The sequence below is a fragment of the Strigops habroptila genome, chromosome 5 (assembly GCF_004027225.2).
Source record: "Strigops habroptila isolate Jane chromosome 5, bStrHab1.2.pri, whole genome shotgun sequence".
Lineage (NCBI taxonomy): Eukaryota > Metazoa > Chordata > Aves > Psittaciformes > Psittacidae > Strigops > Strigops habroptila.
Window position 1 is genome coordinate 69,014,589 of NC_044281.2, and position 24,276 is coordinate 69,038,864.

Genomic DNA, 24,276 nt, shown 5'->3' on the forward strand with positions numbered 1-24,276 from the left:
TTTAATCAGCAGATCTTCACAAACATCTGCACCCCTTCACAAGTACTGCTTGTCAAAACCAAACCACCAGACAGTCCTTCTCATCAGGAAGGCCTGGCAGTGCAGAAACAGGGGTACCTTTCCCAATTGTATTAACACACTGGGGCAATCCTGCTTGCCCCCCACTTCCAGCCAGATACGTATCCTGCTGTGTCGCTGGCACCAGGTGGGATGCTGAAGTAGCCACACGGTGAGTCAGTTCAGCTCACAAGTCCAAGTCCGCCCCCACCAAAATTAACAGATGAAAAGCAAACAAAACCTGTGTAATTCTCCACTGGTCAGCGAGCTGAACCCAACTCAGCCTGCCACAATGGTATCATTAGAGTCAGTGTGAAGAACGGGGTGGGAGACGCATCCCACAGTTATACCAAATTAGGTATAACATGAAACCACATTCTTGTGTAACCCACACAACTGCTGGACCACAGGGCCTGGCTTGTTTACTCTTCCTTAAAAGAAACAAAACCACCCACAAGCTACAAGGGTAATGATACAGAAACCATTTCTAGACACCTTTAAAATATGACTGCCCTCTTCACGAAAGGGAAACTAGATGATTTCATCAAAGTAGAGAGTAGAGCGAGGGTCCAGACCAGCATCAGAAGTCACAGCACTTTCAGCGGCCACGCATATGCTGGCTCTCCTAGAGGAAATTGGTATACTTTTTTAGTTCTAAATTTGATTAAAGAGCAACAGTTGCAATTATCACAGCATGTTAGTCTATTTACCTACTAGTTGCTGGTCATAAAAATCAAACAGACGGCAAACAGCTTGCCTGTAAATCCTCCCTCCTCCAGCATTCTCTGCTTGTCTCCCAGTTACTATAACCAACGTTTACAAACGCATCTTCTGCCACATCCTAAAGGTCACCAAATTTAGGCCCTGGCAGGCAGCCCAAGGGACTGCATGCCAGAGCTGAGAGCTCTCCCCCTCCAAATTCCCTGCAACACACCCAGGAGAGGAGGTCACCACAACGCGAGGGCGACAGGCCATTCCAGCCAGCCACAACTTCCACAACAGGGCATGCAGAGAGAAGCAGCTTCTAAAATAGCCCAGGCCACTGCCACCAAGGGCTTATAAGTAATTATCAACTATTTAAGCCATAGCCAAAGGCGGATGGAAGCCAGAACACTGCACAGAACTAAACAGCCCACAGGCATCAACCTGTTTCACTTCAAAGGCAGGGCACTGCCTGCAGCAATGCTCCTTATGCTGCAGCAGTCCTTGGGAGAGGAGCAGTGCCTGTGCAGGAGTGACAAATTCCAGGTCAGCAGCCAAGAGACATGTAGCACAGTGAGGAGGGATCTGGTATGACCCCAAGACTAAAAACTACAGTAAGGGCTTGTGTCCCCAGAGGCTGGAAAAGCATCTACCCCTTAGATACCTCAAAACGGTCCAGATCATCACCACCTTGGTCTTACCTGGAGCCGTTTCAAAGCTACTGACCTAGAGCTACAGATTCAGATCCAAAAGACGTATCCATTTAAGGCCTCTAAAAGGCATGTTAAATAGTTCTGAAAAAACTGTTGCATGGCTGGTTTTATGACTCTTAAGACAGCTCTGGGTCTTCTAGGTCTTCCAGCTGAAACAAGTCCAAATCCAAGCTTCCTGTCATTTAGGAGGGCTACGTTATTCTGCTTACCCAGCCAGCCACATAGCAAGACTGAAAGATTTACACCCGCAGCCAAAGCCAGACTCAGTTCTGCCAGCCTCTTCTTCCCACTTCATCTGCTTCCCATCACCATCACACCACATCAGAGATGCTGACACAGGTACTAGGAGAGAACTGCTCCCAGCAGTCATTCATGCCAGACATCTGATAGTTCACCAGTAGTATCCTACAAAATACCCTAAGATCCAGATGGTAGAAGAATTTTAGCAGGCTACCTTTTATAACATCCTTTCTGAAATGAGGAATTGGTGTAGCTGCTGGAGCTCCTATACGATGAAACCCTCCCCTAAAGTGGGAGAAACCAGACAGCATCATTTTGCGTGCGCTGGGATTCAAAAAGCTGAGATGTGAGGAAAGCAGAAAAATCTGAGTTTCCATAACAAGCAAGAAAGGCCTGCATTATCTTAATGTTCCAGCAGTACTTTGCTGTAGCTGTGATGAACAAAGTTCAGAGGCAGGACAAGGTTTGTAGACAGAGGCAATATCTTTTATTAGACCAACTGGTATGGCTGGAAAAAAATAGACGAGACCTTGGACACACAAGCATGTCTAAGTTTTCAAACTCTGTCAGTTGCTCTAATAAAAGATATTACTTCTGCCCTGATTTATTTATTAAAATCTTTCTTTTAATGTTCACACAGCATAAACCAAAAAAATCTTATGCTGAAGTTTCCTATTACGTGAACTCAAAGGCTTAGCCTTACAGCTTAGCAGGCACCACTGGCACTGTGACAATAGCTTACTGCTCTGAAATAAAACAGCAACAACTGACAAAAGATATTGTGATGGATGTTCTCCACCCAAAAGTCTTACTCACACAAAACATCCCACTGACTTCAATGAAATTGTTCTGATGCTTCAAAAGTGTGAAGATGAGCCTACCTGCATGGGTAAGAGACTTAGGACCTGATCCCTGAATATAAATTCCTTCTTCTAAGTAGAGAGAGCAAAATAAGAAGGGCTGAATAACTCCATACACTTGTAAGCCACTGGGATAAACATCTAAGAGAGCAGGCAGCCAGCCAGGCAAGATTCTCAACTCTGAGCAAGTGAAATCCGATGCATCTTTCTTTAGTTACAAATCTATTTTTGAAATTGATAATTTGTAAATAGCCTCACATAAAAATAGAAATCTTTACATAGATAAAACATGCCAGAACACCTCCCCATAATTTACTGCAAACATGCTCCTTGATAGTGCAGTCTTAATTAAGCATCTGATAGCATTTATGGTACAGGGTTCATTTTGACAAAGTATTTAAAATCTCAGCTTCAAAGCTTTGATACAGAGCTACTATTAAGCACATATGCTTTGGTCCAAAAAAACATGAGATTTTTAGCACATATTTTGAAATATGGCCATTTGCTTCTTTTGTCAGATTTTGGCTGATTTCAAGTATTATCCACAGTGCATTTTTTTCCAGGTACTCATACATACAAAATGACATGTCCAGAAGCACTCCCCTTCAAGTTTTACTATCATTTTTCTTATCTTTCTTGGCCAACAGTTAGTTAGAAAATTCTGCACTTGATGTGTTCAGCTTAAATGCACTGCCTCTATTTTTTCTGAGTTTAACACTTTGATGATGCAATGCCAAATCAGAGGCACACACACTAAAATGTAGAGATGAACAAAATAGCAGTGACAATCCCACTTTTTTCCAGGATATTCTCTGAGAGCTTATACAGCAGAAAACAAAAGCATCACTAACCAATCCCAATGTTGTAGCGTACTCACGCTGATTTGCCATGCACTACATCTGCCTCTTCTCACACGTTCTGCTTCAAGAATCATTAATAACTTGTCAGTACGACCCACACATGTACGTGCACAGTGGAAAGTGAATAGAGAGAAAAACCATCACACCTAACATTAGCTACTTAAAAGCTTTGCGTCTAGTCAGAGGCTGTGGGTGTACAGACAAGTCTTGTGGTGCTTTTGCCAAGCCTACAGCAGTTCCTGGCTCCCCACTGCAATGCTGCTCCATCTCAAGGGGCTACGTGGCTTCTCATCAAGGGAAGAGTGAACCATGTTCCTGATAACTCAGAACTACAGCTCCCAGACGTACAGAGAAGTCAGTATGATCACAGAATTCAGGAGTACCATCAAATCACACTGGAAAACAGGACAAACGGCTCCTTGAGCTCCTACCAGTACAATGTGAAAAAAGTCTTGTGATAAATGAGCTTGCTGAATTTGGTGGAGGTCCCACTTTTGGAGAGCTAAGGACAATAAAAAGGAGATTTTCTAAAATCCACTCAAGAGAGCTGAAGCACCACTGAACAGAGATGACGAATAATGCAGAAGGGGTAGAATTCTCCAAGAAATGGCTCTAATTTGCATTTTTTAAAAAAAGGATGACAGTCTGTTAATCCCTTGATGATAACAAAGCATATCCCATTCAATTTGCTACCAACGAGAATGTTAAATGATACAGAGATGAACATGTTTAACTAGCCAGTCTGATAAAGTCTCCCCAGGAATCCTAACATAATTAGCTGCATATATTTTAGGCTACATTAGCTTTACCTGATAGCAAACCTAGGAAATGCACTGCAGATGACAACACTGGATTCAGTTAATGAAGAACTAGAAGACAAAAATATAACAAGTCTTGGTCAAGGCATCAGTTACAATGGGTATCTAGATCATGCCTACAGATTCTTTAAGACTGAGAACTACCTGTACTTAAGCGTGACAAAAGCCCTGAAGCAGTGAGCTTCTGACCCACTCCAAGCCACAGCGATTGCACGGATGTTGAATGACATTCTGATTTTATTCTGGATTGCAGCTTCACACAGCAGCTCTGTCAGTTCGCAGTGTTCCTTCCCAATTCACATAGCTCCTTCCCTCTCCCCCAAAAGCCCTGAATCAGTGAGCTTCTGACCCACTCCAAGCCACAGCGATTGCACGGATGTTGAATGACATTCTGATTTTATTCTGGATTGCAGCTTCACACAGCAGCTCTGTCAGTTCGCAGTGTTCCTTCCCAATTCACATAGCTCCTTCCCTCTCCCCCACAAGCCCTGGATGACAATTCAAACCACTCTGTCTTTTATTGCCAACGCTTCTGCTTAATAGCCAATGGCAAACTGATTCCAAAAGGTGTTTTTAATTACTGATGCTTTTGGAAAATTAATATGTCCATGACTTGAGATCTCTGGCAACACTGGAAAGCCAGTTTCCAAATATAAGTAGTGAAGCTTGTAAATTACCTAAACCAGGAAACTGACTTCTTTTTTTTCTCCTTGTGCCTAAAGTGAAGTTCTTCATTTGAAGAACTTCCAATTCTGGGTGGCTGCCTCTCTGACAGCAAGGCTTCAGGCTCATGATGGGAGGAAGGACAAAATACACTTGTCCTATTAGAATATTTAATTACTTTCAAGAGGCACTTCAAAGCTCATGATAATTAATGCCTGAGGTTGGTTTTAAGCAGCATAATTCTGTATGCCCATTACAGGGTATTAAAGAGGTAGAGATCTGCTGTTAAGAACCGGTTAAGGTTAACCACAAGCACAAGTATTGAGCTTACAGGAGTAAGCCTGTATCATAGAATCATAGAATAGTTAGGGTTGGAAAGGACCTTAAGATCATCTAGTTCCAACCCCCCTGCCATGGGCAGGGACACCTCGCACTAAACCCTGTGGCCCAAGGCTCTGTCCAACCTTGCCTTGAACTCCGCCAGGGATGGAGCATCCACAACCTCCCTGGGCAACCCATTCCAGTGCTTCACCACCCTCACTGTAAAGAACTTCTTCCTTATATCTAATCTAAACTTCCTCTGTTTAAGTTTGAACCCATTACCCCTTGTCCTACCACTACAGTCCCTAAGGAAGAGTCCCTCCCCAGCATCCTTATAGATCCCCTTCAGATATACTTGCAGTATACAAAGAACCACTGATTACAATGGATTGATAACACACTCCTTGACCCGTGGATTGTACTAACTCTCCCACTTCCAAGCTTGCAACATTGGCTTTGAGTCCTCCTGCAGGAAGGGGGTAGCTGTTTCTCCTGGGCACCACCACAGCACTGACATCAATGAAGCTGCTTTTTCCAAGAGCATGCTTTTAGTGAAATTGGCATTCCCAGCCATACATTTATTGAGTATGGTCTGACTGATAGATGATGGTAACTCACAGGTTATTTCTTGACTGGTAAGGTATAACAAGGGAGAATGCTACTCATGTGGCTTATTACAGGACTTTATTTAATTTCAGGCTTAATTTTATCTCTGTCATAAAGCCAGATGCAAAAGTAATGGCTATATATCAAATATATATTTTACATGGATTTTTTTATCAGACTATTCAGAGCAGCCCTGCAGAAAAGGACTTGGGGGTGTTGGTTGATGAGAAGCTTAACATGAGCCGGCAGTGTGCACTTGCAGCCCAGAAAGCCAACCGCATCCTGGGCTGCATCAAAAGAAGCGTGACCAGCAGGTCGAAGGAGGTGATCCTGCCCCTCTACTCTGCTCTTGTGAGACCCCACTTGGAGTACTGCGTACAGTTCTGGTGTCCTCAACATAAAAAGGACATGGAGCTGTTGGAGCAAGTCCAGAGGAGGGCCACGAGGATGATAAGAGGGCTGGAGCACCTCCCATATGAAGACAGGCTGAGAAAGTTGGGGCTGTTCAGCCTGGAGAAGAGAAGGCTGCGTGGTGACCTCATAGCAGCCTTCCAGTATCTGAAGGGGGTCTACAAGGATGCTGGGGAGGGACTCTTCCTTAGGGACTGTAGTGGTAGGACAAGGGGTAATGGGTTCAAACTTAAACAGAGGAAGTTTAGATTAGATATAAGGAAGAAGTTCTTTACAGTGAGGGTGGTGAAGCACTGGAATGGGTTGCCCAGGGAGGTTGTGGATGCTCCGTCCCTGGCGGTGTTCAAGGCCAGGTTGGACAGAGCCTTGAGCCACGTGGTTTAGGGCAAGGTGTCCCTGCCCATGGCAGGGGGGTTGGAACTAGATGATCTTAAGGTCCTTTCCAACCCTTACGATTCTATGATTCTATGATTTCTACTGACAACCATATCCACAGAGTGGCTGCACAGTGCCTATAGCTCCAGTAATAATCCAGAACCCAAATGCATTAGACACACTAAAAACCACAGATAAATGTGGAGTTTCTTCAGATGATCATCCGTTTCTGTCCAAGGAGTTCTATTCATTCAGGAACTCCAAGGAGCACTGGTTATTTAAAATATTTTAAGCATTATTTAATTATCATCAATTTCATGGGCGGTTAGAAAGGAATCTGGAGAACTATGAAATCTGCAGTGCAACTCTGTAAGGAGCAAACCTCAAATTTGACCCTCTCTGAGTATCATGAGACCATCCATTCTCCTCATTTATCTGTAACTGAGCTTACTGCCTTGAAATGGGAACCACAAATTCTCCAGTGAGCTAATTAGCATTTTTTCCAGCTTCCATATAGATCATGCTTCTCTATTTCCTGCAGAATTAACATTTCAGTTGTTTCCAACATACTGCTTCTTACACAAACAGCTTGTTAGAGGTGTTCTCCACTTCTCCAAGTCTAATGTGCCCTGTATCATCCCACTGCTAGGAAAAAGGAGGAGGACCATACTTAAGGAATGTGAGACTTGATCCAGAAGAGCAAGGCCACCGGGAAGAATCAGTGAGCACAAGCTCCCAAGGAGATGCTGTGACTGCAGGTCAAATATAATCCTTGGATGTACAAGACTACCAAGCAGGACTCTATGTGCTTATCTGCCACTGCTACAAACACTGCTGGAAAACTGTCTTCAGATAGCTGTCCCCATTCAAGAACAATACTGATTCTACTGGGGAAATAATAAAGCTGTGAGAGAAAGGCTGGAGTGGAAGATTGCCAATTTACAGAGAAGGGCTCTGCAGGTGATTTGAAAATAGTCTAAAAGCATTTATGCACATGAGAACAGTGTGACTGCGGAGCGCCCTCAGCATAGCAACAACAGAACAAGAGCCCATGCCTGGAAATTAAATAAATCCACATAAAAGAAATACTAACAGAGGACAGATAATTATGAAACAACAAATTTCTGAAATAGTGTTTCCAGCACCAGAAGGCTCTAAATGCAGGGGGCAGGGGATGATGTTTAAATCAGTCTTTTTTCAGAGTCAAGAATTAATGCAGAAAAGTCAGTCTGAGCTACACACCAGGTCAGTGAAACCGAGTATCATGCTTCAGGTGACTCTTCCTCGCGTTATAAATCAATGTATCAGTGAGTAAGAGGCTGAGGCACAAGCAATAATTGGAAAGAAAACTCCAGAGAGAAGTTTCACCTTTAGAGAAGGTGAATGGACAAACACCAGCATGAACTGTGCACCCTAAAAGCCCTGGGAAACTCGCTTCCTTGGGAAAAGGTCTTCGGCAGCCTGCAGCAATCTCTGCTGCTGAGGAGGTTCTCAAACTGCTGTCCAACTGAGCGCCTGCCAATAGCAAGCATGGACCTGGCTAAGATGTTCTCACTGCTTTTTGGTTCCAGCTGTTAAATTCCAGTAAAAAACACGTAAGATAATTCAAATGTTTCACTGTTTTTCCTGCAAGCAATTGCTCTAGTTGCACAGCGTCTTGAAAGATTAAAAACTAGAGATGAATTTGATCCTTCTGCTGTAATACAGTCCTCCCTAAAGAAAATATTCAAGACTTCCCTTGTTCTTTAGCTGAAAACTGGTAGGCATTTGATGTAAATGCCCATCACAGTGGGAACTCAATGTTAGACTGGTATCTGCAAATACTAATATTATTGCTACAAAGATGAAGCATGACAGCATGCTAGCCAAGCTGCAGGTTAATATAAATGACATGAAAGACAAAAATGTCAGCACGGAAGTGAACACACTGAATTCTGCAAATCAAAAAGGAAATTCAAGATAAACTTTTCTATTCCAACTCTATTCCTTTACATCAGAACAACCTGAAGCATCTTTAGTGACAAATGAACTTGCCAGCAAGATTAGACAAATATAACCCCTGGTACTCAGCATTTCCTTCTTGAAGGAAACTGCCAGTTTCTTCCATCCCCTTCAGCTTGTCACCCATAAGTAACACTTGGTGTTCAAACCTGTGCAAGCATCTAATATCAATGCATAACTGAACACTTCTGTCTGAGCTACAGTTCCCAAAGAGAGAACAAGATGAGACGTGCCATCCCTGGAGAAAGAACTGTAAAGCCATCCTTCCACATACCAATTTCAAACCACGGAATGACTGCCACTCTAACCTGCTATTAAGGATTATACAACAGTAGCTCTTTTGGCAGCAGATCACGGTGTTTCAAAACAATGACCCTTTTCATTAGATTCCACTGTGTTTCAGGAAGCAAATACAGACTTAACGGGCCTTTCCAGAAGCGCGGAAGCAACCGACAAAGTATTTGAGATGCACAACTCCAATCAGTAGCACAGTCATTCTGAAAGCATGCAACTGGGTCAGCTTGGATAACGCAAACAGCCAGAACTCCTCTTTATCTTCTGAACACTGAAGGTGAGGAAGGACATATTTATTGGCTTTCCTTACTGACTGTGCTTACTGGTAAAAAAAACCCTTGCCTCTGAAGATCACACCCCTACTTCATTAATATTTTATAGAAAAAGCAAAGATACTGGAAGCTTATTCTGGGTTTTTTTGTAATCTTTGAAAGTAAAAGGAAGAATAAGGATAACTTTTTAGAGACACTTCAACCCTCTTCCATTCTGGGTGGGCCCTCTCTATATTCTTATGGACTACATAAACAGATGTGACAGTAGAAGCAGCACCTGAACCATCTCCACAGGCTGGAAACATGAGTTAACATGTCCCTCCAGCCTTCGCTGAGAATGGACCCTGCTCAGCCACGTGGCTAGTCAGCGTGAGCCCCAGGGATACAGTACTCGCCAAGGGACATGTTGCTGAGGGAAGAAGCTGGCATACTTGAAATGGAGAACACTGGCTCCTCCTTCATAAAAAATGTTACTGAAAATAAACACTGAGATCAACAGCTGAAGACGATCCAGTAATTCTGAGAGCTGCTCTGTCAAAACCAGTGAGAACTTTTCTTTGCTAAGAGTTTCCTTCTCCAGTGCCATTCCCTTCTCCTCCCACCTTCAAGGAGAAAGCTTACCAAATGCTCATATACTAGCATGGTCTCTTTTCCTTTTGAGATATTACCTACCAATAAGAGGCAGATCACTGACAAATAAACCCATCTTTCTAAAAGAAGATGGATGAGCTGAGGACTGTGGAACTAAGCCAGACACAGGAGAGACAGCCTTAATAGCCAGCAAGGGCACAGACTTAATAAGCAAAACTCAGCCAGTTTTCAACTTGCTTTTTGTCCACAAAACACAAACAACATAAAAGAACGATATCCTCAGCTATAAAGGGCACCGTGAAGATAAATACACAAATCATTTAAAGAGGATCTTGATTCTCAGTTATCCCAACATAAAGGGCTCCAGATGTATACCAGCCCACTACAGATTTCTCCACCTTCCTACTTCTGTCCTTAATAACAGTTACCCATCTCTCTTCCAAGAAGCATTCCCTGAGACTGATCTAGCCTTTCAAATGAGGAAGGCAAGAGCCTTCTGCACCCAGGCTCAGCTCATCAAAATCACCCTGGGCTGGCTCTAACACTCCCGAAATGCCCACAAAGGCCAGAAGTACAACTCCCTGCTTCTCTATGTTCCTCCTAGTTCAGTAACCACAGGCACTCCTCACTCAAGCCACACTGAAATCCTCCTTCTCCCCAAACCAGAGCTTGGACATGTACTTATCACTCATCATGGAGATAGGAAGGCATATACCCCAAACCTTTCCTGTGCTCTGTTCTTAGCCAGCAGTCCCACACAGCAGCTCCTTGCCAATGAGAAGCAAACTACACAAACCTACAAACAGAGCGAACACAAAGATGAAAAAACAGGGAATGTGAAGTCTGTAGGTGTTTTGAAGTGCTCTTACAGTGTGAAGTTCCCCTCCACATAAAGAGCAAAATTCATTCCCTTTCTGACCTGTTTTTTTAATCAGAGGCAAACATAGTAATTATAGTCTGCCTGATTACAAATGAAATTACAATTCTGTCCTTAGGGCACAATAGTGTTCCCACCTAGATGTTATCAGCCCTCAAACCTCATTTAATCTTGACAGATGTGTAGTACTGAGGCACCACTACAGGAAACTGTACAAGTAAATTAATTTTACAAATACTTTCTCTACAGTATTCCCACGCTCCTCCAAAACACTGCTAATTCATACAGCATTTCTTAGGCAACCTACGTAACTTAAATCATCAGTAAAACAACTTAATCTATGATGACTTTGAGCTTTTGCTAAGTCTCTGGCTTCTCTTTGATAACCTAACCGTCTCAGCTTTATCAAGTGATACCAAAGGCCTACATTCTATGGTTTTCCAACTGTATCAACTTCTTTTCTTCGGAAACTTCTTACTACCCTACCCAAGCAAAACACAAACCGCTAGGTTCATCTGAGGAAAACAATGTCATCTTTCCATGGTCCCTTCAGTTCACTGTTTTTTAATATGTTAAATCAATCCTGCTGACATAGGAGACTCTTCCCTCACAGGAGCTGAGGACGACACACACAGTGCTCTCTCTGTACTTGTAGCAGCACAGGCGGCACTCAGAAGGAACATGGATGAAGTGGCAGACCTACTTCGTCTGCTGTGACCTGGAAGAAACCTGTCAGCCTGAAAGGTGAGAGAACATTAACGAAAACTAAGAAGGCATCATCAGCAGGTCCCTGTTATCCCAAAACCAGAGGCAAGAATTCCCAACACTTGAACCTTCCCTCTGGCCAGGACTGCTCTCTTCAGGGAACCTCAAGTATCTTGTTGGGTGTAAACTTGAAGACATACTCAATAGTGCAGTCGAGCTCCTGCTGCAGATTGAGTGAACAGCTTGAACCCCCTGGATTCTAAAAAGCCTTTGAAATTGTTTGTCCCAAGCAGAGTAGTACGACAGCCCTGACTGCCTGAGAAGGACTTCTTTTCAGCATGCTACCTGACCTACTGTAGCCACTAAAAGAAAAAGCCTGATGAAGGCATATACCCCAAACCTTTCCTGTGCTCTGTTCTTAGCCACCACAAAGCCTCCTGTGCAACCACAGAAATGCCTCCTTCTAATTGCTTTCAAAACAGCAATTGAAAAAAATCCCAGCCTGGCTCTGAGCGTCACAGCATGGGAAGACAGTTCTCTACATGTCCTAACCTTTCAAATATTTGTTCTTGACCCCACCAGCACACATCGATTTATGAGGGCTGAAAGTGCTTTTTATTGGTGTCTTTGTTAACATCTACTCTGTGAAGAAAAATGAGTGGTGGATGAGTAAAACATTGTTAGCTTTTCATCATTCGTTCCCTCCTGATTGCTCAAGTTTAGCAAGCAGAGTTTTTTGTCCTTGGCTCATAAAACTGCTAGTGGAATATTGCAAGAGAAGTTAAAATACATGCAAACTAGGAGGTTAACAACCTACCTAATCTATTATCACATGAACAAAAAAAAAAAAATAGGAAAGGTTAGATTACAAAAGCATTTTTAACAAAATCTTAGAAAGGCTACAGCATTATTTCTCTGGATCAGAAGTGAAAATGTCCCCAAATTACTGAAGGCTACAGATGGCTATTTCACCTCATGTCCCCGCCTGTGGCAGGGTGGTTGGAACTAGATGATTTTTAAGGTCCCTTCCAACCCAAAACATTCTATGATTCTACGATCTCAGATCACAGCTAGTAAAGCTCTTTCCAATTAGTATAAAGTTTGCTCATAAAATATCACATCTGCTGCTGATTCCAGCAGTGACAATTTTTAATATACTCTCTATAAAATCATCCCATTTCAACACCACTATAAGGAGGATACTAATAAAAACACCAGAGCATGTGCAAGACACATTCTGCTCAGGATGTCTGCAGTCACAAATTGGTTAATGGTACAGGAAAGTTAATGTCTTCTAGAGGCTGAATTTGTATTATTAACTAAAAAGGACTTAACAGAAGATCATCTGGAATGCCAGTCACTGCTTAGCAGCCACACTTTCAGGTAGAGCAAGTATTTTGAAAAATACAGAAGAAGGGGCTTGTGTCTATTTACTTGAACCACTTACATCCTCAGGTAGCAAATGCTCATTTTTAATCATTTTTCTCAGCCCCGTCAGCTGCAGCCCTGCTTTTGATTACAGGTGGAAAAGGTCTGCTGACCACTTCTCCCTCCAGAGAGACCCTGTTCATGCGTTTGTACTTCCCTTTATGCAATGTTTCATTTTCCTTTTTTTTTCTAACAAAGGAAAGCCATGTGGAAATGCAGCATCCTCAAGTATTGGAAGACTCAAAACAGGCACTGTCTTGCTGACCTGCTTTAAACATCACTGGTCCAACCGATGCTTGGGACATGAAGCGGAAAATGAAATCTGACTCCTGCCTCAGTTTCCAGACAGCAGAACTAACAGATGATTTACCAGTCTGGCTTGCTTATGTTAAATTCCTCTTTCCAGCTTCACTCAGCTACTTGTATTCAATGACGGGAAAGCTACAGGAACAACTGGAAGAGCTGTTTCCAGGGTCAGCCTCAAGCTAACTGGTGCTCAGAGAACCTGCAATTTATATTCAATTGATCAGTGTTTTCTTTTGGGAATGAACTCATCCCGACCTATAGGCACACACAGAGAATAACATAAAAAAGTGGAACTGAACAAGCAATGAAAAAGAAACAACTATGCAGCTCCTATGGGTATCTGTTCTTAAAAGGTCTCAGTGAATACTGCATAGGGTGTCAGAAAGGACATGATTTAACCAGGACACTCGGGACCAGATCTTGCAGCGCTTTACTGTGACTTCAAAGGCCACATATGTCTTTGCATAGTCTTGAAATGGAATTGCTCTGTAATATCCAAAAAGGTGCCTTGAAAAGATCAGAAAGAAACATTTGAAAGACTTTTGCCAACATGCTCAGCTCTTCCGTTGGGGGAAAAAACCCAAGGTATCTCAGATGGACATGGAGAAAGCAAAAGAAATCAACATGTAAAAAAAATTGTTTATTTTTAATTGCAACTGGTTTTATTTCTTAACTTCCAAAATTACCTAAGCAGTTTGCCATTTACTAGTCCTTACTCTCAGATGTTATTATTGGTAATTGCTGTGTTATGATTACAAAGCACTAGCATAAATCTCACTCAGCACCTCTTTGGGTTTCTGAGGGCAGAACATTCACATGCTCTTCTCTGACCCCATGTTCCTAATTATTAGCCATGCATGCCTATGTGCAACTCAACACCAACTGAATCAACCCAAACACCAGCTGAACTCAGCTGGCCTAGAGATTTTAGTATGCTGTATGCTAAACCATCAGTTTGCAATCTTTCGATTTTACCTTCCTTTCTAGGTTACTTTAGAAGCCGACTAGAAAGTTTCTCTTGTATATACACCGTGGCCAGATGCAATATACATTAGATGCAAATGCCAAGAGGAGCACAGTCCAAGTAGTAAAGTATGAGTTGATTCCCATCCACAGCTACTATCCTCCAAAGGAGATAAGGAATACTGATTCCAGCAACAAAACACTGCCTGAACAGCTAAACGCTTCCTCCTGAACCCAGTGTACGCAGCTGGAATGCAGCTGTTGCTACCACAGCAGTGCAGGCAGCAGCTGCAGCCAGGTGAAAGGCAGCACCTCGCAAAAGAAAGGGGCAACCCACCCAGAAGGTCCCACAACCCAGACCTTGCCAGCATAACTGCCAAAGCTGGACCACCCTGGCTGGAAAATATTTTGGGGAAGTGTACCTTCCTGAGGGTTCAGTGAGAAGTTGCTTCCTGAAAATCCAGCAAGAATGTATCTTAAGTGTTTTATGTATTATGCCAATGTTCACAGGGAGAACTACAAGGCCTGGGTCAAAGCCAGCTAATCCAAAGGCCTGTTCTTAAGTAAACAGTGGAAAACCACTCTACTGCAGAGCCTCCCACAGAAACCTGTAGAGGAAATCTGTTTTACCCCTTCCTCTGAACCAATTGTGCTAAGCAAAGTTAAATGATAATCTTGTAATAAGTGTATATTCAAAATACTAAGTCATTGTTTGAAAATATCTGGAATGCAGCTGGGAGCTGTGAATACTCTATAACTAAATTAAGTCTGGACCACGTAATGACTTCAAGAAGCCTTTGTTTTTAAATAAATCACTTGTGGTGAAGAGAGCCGGAATGGTAGTTTTGGAGACCGCAACTGTCTTCTTATTTACAGGATGGGTACAGCACAAGCAGTACTAGGGTACATTGTTCCCACACATCTGTTTCTACTAACTTACTTCATTTTGGAGCCTTCGAATCTCAAAAGAATTATATCCTTGGGTCTTCCTTTCTTCTTCCATCCACCTACAGAAACTCTGCCCGCTTTAATTTCGAAAGAGAAACCAATAGGTTGCTCTTGTCCCAGCAGCATTTCTATAGGTATCTCATTGCTGTGACTCCTGCCCTCCACATTTAATGAGCTCACATCTTTGCAGAATTTGAAGCAGTTTCAGCTCATATGATGCACAGGGTAAAAAACCACTTGTTTGCTTGCTTACATGTTCAGAGAAGGCTGCATGCAGATAATCACAGTGGGGTTTCCAACCTCCCCAGTTTAGTCAGAACTTTAGCTCTAATGAAACTACCATAAAAGGGTTGGCTGTGCTGGCAAATCCTACAGCAGGTATTCATGCCCAGAGGATGATAAGCTAAGGTCACCAGCAAGCAACAAGTTTAGCCTCTACCATCCTGTACCAGAATTGACAAAGTGATAGGACTAAGAGGGCTGGCACAAAGCCACTCACTACCCCTAGGTTTCGGGACCCAACTGTCCAGGAAGTAAAAGCAAATCTGCTTTTGACCTTATAGTAAGGTGCACACATGGTCACACATTCAGGTAGTAGTTAAAATTCAACACAGACTGCTACGGGATTCTTAAGATGAATTACCAAGGCTCCCTTCTTGATCTCATGTTGGCATATAATACAATGTATTTTTCCTAGTACAGCTTCATACAGGCAGGTCTCCCCAGCTCCTTTTTAGCCCTGCAAACACATGCATGAGACTTCATGACTATACTTCTGCAGGCAGGTCTGGATTATCAGTTGCTTACAGTGGCTACCTTAAATACCTACACAGTTTTGTCCAGATGTTTTTTAAGGTCTATTTACCAGACATTAATTTCTATTTATTGTACATGGTGGATTCGCTCTGTGGTTGTGTTAAGAAAGCAGACTCATGTTATACATGCTCTCTATGTGGAGTATGCAGCCCAAGATTTTAGGAATCATTCCAATTAAGGAGTCATAATGATTAAAAAGCAAATTACAGCTCATTGCCATGAGCATCATAACCATGACGCATAATAATAATTTCTTTAGTAGCACAAAACAGACATTTTACAATAGGAAATATTTATATGAATGTGCACTTTGAAGGTACTCAAAGAAAAATATACGCTTCAGCATAGAATAGACAACTTTTGAAGAATGACAGAATTGTTAGGGTTAAAAGGGACCTCTGGAGACCATCTAGTCCAACCCAGATCATGGTCATTTCAAATGTAATTTCAAATTATATTTGTGCTGCTGACACTAATAAATCAAATTTACACAGTAGATGCAGTACAGACAGTAAGTGAAGAATTCCCATGCGCTGACTTGGTAACATACCTCATCCCAAACACACCCCGAAGAGCAAGACCAGGCTTCTACTCCTGGGCACATTCTGTTCAGTTTTCTGTCCTATTATTCACCCTGCTAAAAAGCCACAGCTGTTTTATATCAGGATACCAGCATTTGCGAGCCACCCCGAGGCAAGGACATGGCCTACAGCAGGCACAGTGAACTCATCCCCAGGCTGTCCTCTGCTGACATACAGCGCTGTCCTCAGTTTCCCTTGGGGTACAGCTGTAGTGCCTTACTCTCTCCATGTGTTTGACCTGGATGGCATATGAGTACTTCTTATCCTGAGGCAATTAGTTACTGAGGTGTTCTTTCAAAGGAGTGAAGACAAAGTATGGCCCTGCCAGACAGCAAGCCAGTTCCTATGACAACTTTCCACTGCAGTCTCTGGCTGGAGACCATTAATCCACCTTCCTCAGGCCAAGCAGCTGGTGGTAACATTACTTCGGGCCGTCACAGACCTCTGCAGGGTTTTCACTAGCGGCCAAGCACCAGCAGGTTGTGTGGTACTGAACCACTCAGATCCTACAGCACCCCCTAATTCCAAATTCCTACAGAAGAACGGGTTCACTGAGTGCAACTGCATGACGCCACTTCTGTCTCTTGCCCAGGGTTTTCAGAGCAGAGCTGCAGACAGCCCTTCTTCCTGCACCTCCTTGCAAGTCGCTGCCCACAATTTCTGTAGGATTCAAAGGTTGCAGATCACCTCAGCTCATCCGGGAGCATTGCAAACCTGCTCTGCAGCCATCCCCAGATAACACCTTATGCTGTGAGCTAACCACCCATCTATCAGTTTTTAACCAGAGCATTATTTTATTAAGATGAACTGCAAAAAACAGGTACGATTTGAGCAAATAAACCTATCATCTGCCTTTTCAGTAAGCATCAGTTACACATCTTATTTTCATAGCTTGCTTCCCTTTTACTTCCGATACAAAAATAATACACTACTATATTTTTAAAGGAAATAAAACACTCCTTTCAATGTTTCCCAAGAGCACAACGCCGCAGTGTTTGCCAGTAAACACCACACTAAGGTTTCTGTTTTTCTCAAAAACAAACATTCCCCTGGAAGTTATAATAAAAAAGTCTAGGGTAAATATTTCTAGTGGTTTTAGGAAGCGTCTGTTAACTTTCAATTCAAGCTATATTAGGAATCGAACATGTCAAGGAGTAACAATTCAAGGGGGATATTATCATTATCATTATTATTGTTATTATTCTTATTATCCTACCAGCTGGAAATTTGCCTGGGAAAATTTCAGCCTGCATCTGATTTTTGCTAGCGTAGACCCTAAACCCAGCGCCTAACATTAATGCTACCAATGCACACATACTAACAGGCTGTTAATTTCAGACCTCAGCTGAAAACATTTCTCCCATTCTTACAATTTTTCTCCCCATTTATCTCTGCAATTGTGCTTCATTCAATGGAGCACTTTAAACGTAACTCAGCAGTGCATTTCGCCATACAATCTGTTTGAATGACGCTGTACAGAGTAAAGGTTGTATTGTGCTATATAATGAAAGTACGTCTATGCTTGAACAAACTCCAACCGCTGTTAATCAAACCAGCGAGTTCGTGAATGATCTTTGGGACTCCGGACTAACAGCAATAGGTTATTTTAAACAGCAGCTCTACTCTAAAATATGTTTAGGTTGACAGGGGCTGACAAGGACTGTGACAGACTGCCAGAGCTGACCGGTTCACAAGTGAAACACCACGGTTTTTCCTCCCTGCTAGAACTACACGATCAGCACGTGAACCAAAGATCAATATGTTGCTCTGAGTTTTGTTTGATTTTCAGTAAAACCACACAGCACCTGAAAGCAGCTGAAAATCTTCATATTTTCAATTTATTCACCAGTGACAAACAGGTATATGGATCAATACATCTATCTCAGTCAGTGGCAAGATGTAATGCTAAACAGACACAGAAGACAATTTGGATAGGTGAGAGGGAGACGATTGTAAGTGACTACTCAGAAAGCATTTCGCAATCTTTGAGGTTCAAACAGTAAATCTTCCAGCGCTAAAAGAAAAATTAAACATTTTAAAACATAAGCGATTATGCCTTGGGAGGAACGTTCTCTAGAACACGTCAAAGAGGATCCTCAGTATCCAGCTTGGCAGCCTTTAGAAACACAAGCGAGGGAACAAACTTGAGGGTTTCATAATCGCAGTGGTTCCAGGAATTTTTAAAACTGCCTGTGCTACAAGAAACTGTGCTGCCCTATTAAATCATCGCGTCTATCAGGCACCAGTGTAGGTTCGTTTCCGCTATACGTTTTGCAACATTATTTTTGGCACAAAAAGGAGGGGATTAAAAAGAAGCATAAGCAAAGTGTGAGCAAAGCAGTTTCGCGTTGGGTTTTTTTATTTGATTTATTTACTCGGTGCCTCGCTCCTGGCTTCAGGTTATCAGCTCAAGCCTGATACAGCCGGATTGCCAAGAGCAACTCGAACCAAACAGAGCAGTGACAATGAACCCTCGCCCCGATGCAAGGCTGCCCGGGAAGCGTTGCGGCTCTCTGTTCTCAGACAAGAGGATCGCCCATACCCACCAGCCCGGCTGGGGCGGCGGCTGCCCCGGGGCACGCTGCGAGCTGGAAGGCGCCGCCGGGACCCCTCCGCTCCACGTGGGGCGGAAGGCGGAAACGGACACCCCGCTTAGAAACAGCGTCCCGGGGGCTCCTTCTCCTCACGGCGGCAGAGCGGCGGCGGGCGAACCGCCACCCTGCCCCGCGGCGGGAGGGCAGCTCCGGGGCGCAGCCCGGCGCACACAGAGCGGGCGCTGCCTCTGAGGAGATTCCCTCAGCGGCAGAAGGGGAAATGCCGCCGGCGGGAGCACTCGGGCTCCGCTCGCCGCCCCTCCCTCCCCTCCTCAACCCCGGCCAAGGCAGCGGACGGACCCCGCTCCGCCTGAGGGGAGCGAGGCGGGGAACGGGACACACAGACAGACACAGACACACACAGACAGGCGCTCCCCCCCCCCGCCCCACCTCACCCACCACCGCAACGGTCCCCGCCACGCGCCCAGCGCGCCGTCGCGCACGCGCACCCGCGCCCGCGCGCGCGCACTGCCCCCGCGCGCCCGGGCCGCTCTCACCTCCTGCCGCGCTCGGAAGAACTACCCCGCACGATCTGCCGCAGCGCCCGGCCCGCACCACTGCGCAGGCGCCGCCGCGGCCCGCCCCGCCCGCCGGTAGGGACCGGGGAGAGTGTGCGAGCCCGGCGCTCAGCCGCAGAGACACAGAGAGAGAGAGAGCGCGCGCGCGAGCGAGCGGCGGCGGGGAGCGGCGGCAATGTGCCAACCCGGCCCATGGCCGCACGCACCCGCCCTACAGCACCACTGCAGGGCATGGCTCCCGGCGGCATCTGTGCGGCTGAACCCCCACAGCCCTGCACCTCCCGCTCCGGCACCCTCATAGCCCTGCACCCCCACAGCCCTGCACCCCCACAGCCCTGGACCTCCAGGTCCGGCACCCCCATAGCCCTGCACCCCACAGCCCTGCACCTCCCGGTCCAGCACCCCCATAGCCCTGCACCCCACAGCGCTGCACCTCCCGATCCTGCACCCCCATAGCCCTGCACCCCACAGCCCTGCACTCCCAGCCTGCCTGAGCCCCCACAGCGTGCCACAAAGGCTGAAGGAGCCAGAGCTTTGGTTAAAATACCACAATAAATTAATGACTCTTGGGGGGTGTCTGCAGTGCAGGCTGGGGTGAGGGAGACCCATCCGCTGTGAGGAGGGCAGTGATGGCAAGGGATGCAAGGGACACTTGGGGTCCTGCCAGCCCATCCCAAGCAAAGGTGCACTGCCACCAGTGAGCACAGGCCTGCGTCCGTCATAGGTGTGGGCATGGCAGTCCAAGCTGGAAAGGCTCTGGGGACGGCTGTGCAGAGCAAAAGCTATCCATGGGTTCAGTCCCAGTTCCACCAAACTGGGCCAGCATCGGCCAAAAAAGTCCCATGCAGAAAAACCTCCCTGGCAAAACAAGCCTCCCTTTTTCTGCCTGTTCTTCCTCACTGTGGAGGCCTGGGAAAGGCCATAGCCCCAGCGGGGTCCTGGCCACCTCGGGGTGGTCCCCACCAGTGACAAGGGTGATGGCAGCCATTTGCTGGCCCAGCTTGTTCTGGGCCCACATTGCTCTGCTAAACCCCTGGCACCCGGGTCCAGTCTCCCTTCCCATGCCTCAGTGGTGGCCTCCCCTCCTCCAGCAGCAGCTTTTCCAGCCCCACTGTCATGATGCTTCCTTTATCTCTCCAAGGACGCTTCCCTCGCCTTTCCCTGTCTCACTCTGCTCTACTCCAGGAGATAAGGCACTGCCGCTGCCCTCCACGCACTGGGACATGCCGCAGGGCAAGGTTTTGCTGACTTAGGGATAGTTGGCCCATCATGGCTCTACAGGCTCTGTGAGCCTTGCTCCATTGCCTCGCGGAGGGGAAGTACCCAACAGCACCAGCCTTTAATACATGTTGTTAGTTCTGGGTAAAACAAACCCCATTTTGGGCACCAAGCCCACATCAGGGCAGCGTTACCCATCCGGGAAGCTCAGCCTGCAGCTCCCAATGCCATTGAGACATCTCATGGCACCTGCACCAGGCAAGCAAGCAAGGGTTTTCACTTGGAGATGTGTCCACCTGTATTTGGGAGCTCATTTCCGTGCATCCTTGTGGAGGGACACACACATTCTGGGGTGTGTCTCTGTGTATGTCTGTGTATCTTTCCAACACTAACCCCAGAAGATGCACTGAAGCCATCAAGATGACTAAAAGTGTTAAACAGGCAAAAATCCTTCAGCCTAGGAACGAGACTGAGGCAGGTAAGGCAAAGTCTGCAAAACCCTGCATGGGGAGGTGGGTGGGAAGGAACCATGTCCCAGCTCTTGCAATGTGTCCCCAGTGCCAGGGCCATGGCATGAATTCAGCTGGCAGTCACTCTGAAGTGCAAAGAAAGATGATGTTTTTTCATACGGCACGTTATCAAACAGTGGATTACAGAGCACGGTGGCATCCGGGATGTGAACTTGCACTGATTAGATAAGGCCCAGCAAACACAGGGATGTGACTGCTGCCGGGGGAGCTCTGGAGCTGCAGACAGCCAGAAATAGGGGACTTATACCAGGGAAGCATAAATCTGCCACTGTTAGAAACAAACACCTGAGTTAGAGGGACCCAGTGCAGACAATTTCCTATTTTTTATAGTGTTTTTGTGTGTGTGCAATTCAGCAAACATGTCCTTCTTTCTTCTAGATGTGTTTACCACATATACATATTTTCTCCCTGATTTTGCTGCCCTTACCCACAGAGCTCTCCCTCCCACAGGGGATCAGACCTGCCTGTGCCACAGGAGATCTGGCAGCAGCCTCCCAGGTGACACTTGGATCTGCCTTTGTCCCACCGCCAGGAAGCATTTTACTCTCCCACGGCTGCTGCAGTGAAGCTGAGTGGTGAAACACCTTCCCAGAGTGTTAGTTCAGTGGACTGTGCTGGAAACCAGCCAGAAGGTGTGTGTCCCATTGCTGTGTGTGCACAGCTCAGAGGACAGCTTTTTCCTCTGAAGCACAAGCCCAGGCAGGTTGTAGCTTCGGAGATAAATTGTTCGATGAGCCCCCTCAGCAGGCGGCTGCTTTAAGGACTCCTCATGCTGTCTCACATGCAAGACCTGATCTTTGAAGCAACTGGGAGGTATGGAATGGTCCTGGGCAATCTAATTCCGGGTTTCAGTAGTGTACAATTCTTAGCTATGGGACTTTTTCTCTTTGTTTTTCTGTCTGTTTTCTAGCCTTATCAAGTTCCTCCTGATGCCATGTGTGTGTGTCCCAACAGAGATCCATACATTACTCAGGCATCAAAGTTTCCTGAGGCTGAACACAGCCCAGGCACTGCCTGGTTTTAATTTGTGCCCGATTCCAGCTTGTCATCCCATTTCAGGTCTGACATGTCGGTGTTTAGCTTGTCTCCAGCCTCGGGCAAGAGGAGAGGAGAGGACACGGCCATGCTGCAACTCTCCCTCTCACTGTGAGGGCTTTACCTCTCCCAGGTTTGTTGGCCAAGTCAGCCCCTGAGAGTGGGGTCAGGGGCTCAAGGGGCTCACAAAGGAATTGCATTTGGGTGCCAGCCACCTGGCATGGGGGTCCTGCTGCAGCTGCCTGGAACATGGGAGCACCCCCAGAACCGGCAGCTCATGCTGAGTGGATCCTAAGGTCTCAGCCACCCTTTGCTTCTCTGAAAGAAGCAACCTTACAGCAAGCTGGAGTTGCACCCTTGTTCTGCAGGACAGCAGCGCTTATCATCGTCTATTAACTCCAACTCCTTCTACTCACTCAATTACAAGTTCCCAGCAGTCACACCAGCAACTGTCTCAGGTCCTACCTGTTTAATTCAGCCTCCTGTCTGTGTAGAAAGATGCCAGAACACCTCAACCCACTGGGAGGCAAAGGGATTCAATCCAAGGGTCTTTACCCATGGATGTCAGCAGTCCCCACAGAGACCCTGGCATTTCTTCTGCTGGAGGAGACTGTGACACTCCTAACTTTGCTGTTAGACTAAATAGGTATGGCAGCACTAAAACAGCACAAGTGAGGAGGCCAGGATAAGCTGCACTTCACTTTTCCAAGACAAAGGAAAACTACAGAAGCCTCTATCATCAATAAGAAGCATCAGAGCAAAGTCATCAGAACAATGCTACACACATACCTAAGCAGACCTGAAAACTTCTCAGTTATCTGATCAGTTATCCCCAGTAGCAGAAACCTGACTTAGGATATTGTAATGCAAAGCGGCAGATGTCGAGGAAGTGGTAAAACACACTTGTGGGTGAGGAGTATGTGAAAAACCTAAAAAAACTCCACCCAGATGAAGTAAGGGATTTCTGCAGCAGCAGCATGAGTCAGGCAGCCCGGGCGAGGCATTACGCTCCAGGACCAGGGCACTGGCAGCCCCTAGCCCTGCCCTGCCATCAAAACATAAGCTACTCAGACAATCCAAGTCTTGTAGCCTCACCATCACTGACCTAAAATGGGCTTCAGGAAAACTGAGTCCTTCCAGGAAAACTACCTGTGATCAGATCTGAGTCCTGGAAAAATGAGGCAGTTCTGATGCCCAAGTGTGTGTGGAGCGCCCGTCTCTTTCCTTTGTCTCCACTGACTGATGCTCACTCCTCCTACGCCCTATGGGATGGATATATGGGACTAAGACGGGGTATATACATGTGTGTGTTGATCCTGTTGCCAGTCCCTGACTGCAGGCTTAGGACCAGCCTGCTCCCACAGCGGGGCAGTGCTCCACCTTGGGCTGGGCTCACCTCCCTCCCAAGTGAAAGGCATGTTTTCCCCATGGGGTTTCTGCCCCATGCAATGCCCTCGTTGGCATGGCTGCAGGGACGTGGGCTCTGTGCACTCCAGTCAGGGTTGCTTCCATGCTTATAGGGCCTCCTCTGTAGCCACTGTTATGAATCAACTTCTGATCCCAAGGAGATGGGAATCCCAGAACCATCCGTCCCCATTTGGCTGGTCCCTTTGAAACAATGACAGCTCTTTTGGAAGTCATGGCTCTCTGCAGTGCCAGCCCTGGCTTGCTTGTTCTCCACTCTCCTCTCCCTAATGCTGTCCCTGGATCACCTGTGAGGAGAAACTAGGACAAGTAGAGGAACTGGGCATCAGCACAGAGCTCAGTGGCACAGACACATACAGTGGGAGACAGGATCCAGTTGTACATCTCACCACATTCCTCACACCTGGCTCACAGTTATTTTAAGCTGCTTTTTCCATCTCACAGGTACATTTTGTGTTGCTGCTCCCAGACACTTCCCACTGGTCTCTTGGCAGGTCCTGCCCTGGGATGCTGTGTTTCCCGGCAGGGCGCTTGGCCTGGAGGTGGTG

General features: G+C 45.8%; 1 protein-coding gene across 2 annotated transcripts in view; it reads right to left on the bottom strand.

Annotated features, from left to right (window-relative positions):
• The window catches only part of NT5C2 (5'-nucleotidase, cytosolic II), a 67,829-nt gene that overhangs the window by 42,335 nt on the left and 1,218 nt on the right, over positions 1–24,276 (bottom strand). Inside the window, exon 1 of one of the 2 annotated variants that reach the window (XM_030487943.1) lies at positions 19,500–19,580. The exons of the other annotated variant lie outside the window; for it this stretch is intronic. The gene's annotated coding sequence lies outside the window, so the exon portion shown is untranslated. Of the gene's footprint in view, positions 1–19,499; positions 19,581–24,276 lie in introns of those variants that run through there. 2 annotated transcript variants of the gene reach the window in all.